The sequence below is a fragment of the Priapulus caudatus genome, unplaced genomic scaffold (genome assembly GCF_000485595.1).
Source record: "Priapulus caudatus unplaced genomic scaffold, Priapulus_caudatus-5.0.1 Scaffold7, whole genome shotgun sequence".
NCBI classification, from domain to species: Eukaryota; Metazoa; Priapulida; class Priapulimorpha; order Priapulimorphida; family Priapulidae; genus Priapulus; species Priapulus caudatus.
The window spans coordinates 798,186-800,804 of NW_014577068.1; positions in this window are offsets into that span (position 1 = coordinate 798,186).

Genomic DNA, 2,619 nt, shown 5'->3' on the forward strand with positions numbered 1-2,619 from the left:
TATTATAGATAGTTTATCTATATTATTCCTATGATTCGCACGCAAGCACTCATATAATCCCCCTCCCCCCACACACACACCCATACCGCACACACGCGCGCGAACACACATAGATCGGTACACTAACACGCGGGCTGTAGTATGTCGTCGATACTGCCTCCTACTGCACGCCGAGCTTTTACTTTCGGTAGATCTTGTTAGGTGTAGCGTTGTTGCATCCTCCCTCACACGTACGTGCGCGCCGGTCGGCAGAATCGGATTAGTAACCAGACGCCTAGTAACAGCTCCTTCTAACAAAGTCCTTGCACACATGACGCTTAATAGGGTTTACTATGTGCCATGGCTGCTAGATAAAGCAGTGTGATGAGTGATGAAGTTTTAAACGTGCAATGTAAATCTTAGGAGCCACAATACAGTTATAGGTAAAAGCAAACAGTCTTCGTTTGCCATTGAGTGTCCCCCCCCCTTCTCTCCTCGCCCCTTCCGCGCCCTACTCCTCTCTCTCTCTCTCTCTCTCTCTCTCTCTCCTCTCCTTCTCTCTCTGTCTCAACTTCATCTCACTCACGCCAATTCTCACGTCATTGTGTTCTCTCATCTCCCCCGCTCTCTCTCTCTCTCTCTCTCTCTCGTGTGCTGTGCGTGCGTTGCTGTCGTGCGTACGTGCGTGTGTGTGTGTGTGTGTGTGTGTGTGGTGTGTGTGTGAAACTGTGTGTGGTGTGTGTAGTGTGTGATTGGCTGTGGGTGTATTGTGTGTTCTGTCGTCTGCCGTCCGGTCTTCGTGCGTCTGGCTTCTGTTTTGTCTGTCATGTCTGACTGTCTGACTGTCTGACTGACTGTCTGTTCGTGTGTGCATATTTTACTTCATTCGATCGGTATTTTCCTGTTTTGATCGAGATTTAGGTTGCTTAGATCTCTCGAGTCCCCACAACACACAGGCAGCTGCGCACGCAACACAATACACACGCACAACGCAACGCACACACCACCACACACACCACACAACACACACACACACACACACACACACACACACACACACACACACACACACACACACACACACACACACACACACACACACACACACACACACACACACACACACACACACGTAGAGTGCACATCACTATAGGCAGCATGCCAAACTTACGTTCTTCAAGGCATTATTATCTGTGTGGTGCTTGAAGGTATATCAGCGTTGACATTGCCAATAACCTATCGATGGATAGCAAGTCGACGTCTGCTGCAGCCCTTGAAAATGTGGTATAGGAGCGCGTATACGAGCTATTGCGCAATGCATTAGCGTAGGCGTTCGCCTGGAGGTATCGCCACACGCCTACGCAAACGCCCACTGCACGTGCGCACGCGTTGCCATGACGACGAACAGTTTCTTTCAGATCGGAGATTAGGCGTTTCGGTGGATAGTCGACAGACGATGACGGTAGTCGCACTGGAAGTAACGAATTATATTCTGAACGTATCACTTGGCTAATCTCTAATGATAGCGGTCGCTGTTCATGGGAAACACGTACCCCTGTAACTCTGTGAAAACAAATAATTCTCGTATTCCTGAAATTCCTAATAATAATATCAGGCAACCATTAATTGTGCTATATTTGAGCGAAGAATGTCTTCCTGGTGCAATGAAAGGATCATAAAAACGCGTTGTAACACACCTGATCATAAAATAAATACAAAAACATGAAAAATGGAAGCTGTTTTTATGGTCACTTCATATAAGATGGTAATATGGTTATTGCCAATGTATATCAACGTTATATTTTCTTTAACATTAGAATACCGATATCTCACATGCATAGGCAACCATGAGGCATACTATAAATATATATGTAATAAATATGTTATATAATGTAATAATATATAAATATGTAATATGTAGACATACAATAAAGTATGCACGTATTAGTGCACTTACTATTTGTCCGTAATATCTTATTGACTGTCTCTGTATATCGACCTTTGACTAGCATATGGCTCGGACGAATGAACGGACGCGCACGCACACATGCACGCGCGCGTCCTTGAAAACGACGCATTGAAACGGCGGCGGGTGAATGGAATCACAAAACATTGTACGCAACGTCAGTATGTGCAGTTACTACATGTTCCTGATACATACTCGTGGCATACAACGTCTATAGAAATGCCTTCGCTGCATTATGTTGAGATGAATCACTGCTTAGCTTCTCGACGTAATATATTGAGCGGTACGAGTAGGGTAGATTTCCTTACAAAGATAATCATGCTCGTCTTCAGAGATCTTTTAACGAAGCAGATAAAGGGATGCCGCGTGGCGCTGACGTCAGAATGACGTCAAACGCCTCATTTAAATTCCCCTCGTTTTGTTGCGGAATGGACGAGGAGAAGAAATCGCGAAAACTTGACGAAACGAAGTTGCATTCACCGTCGATGTCGTTGGCGGAAAACGATCATATATATGCGCGTAGCAGCGGCACGATAGCAAGATGCGTATCGGTTGTCTTCCCCATACAGACTATCAAGACGAGTGCCGAACCTGAGCCTAACAGCAGATATGGGGAAGAGTATAGACGCTCTATAACTGATTATAACCTGTGATTTAGAAGCACTTGTGATTGA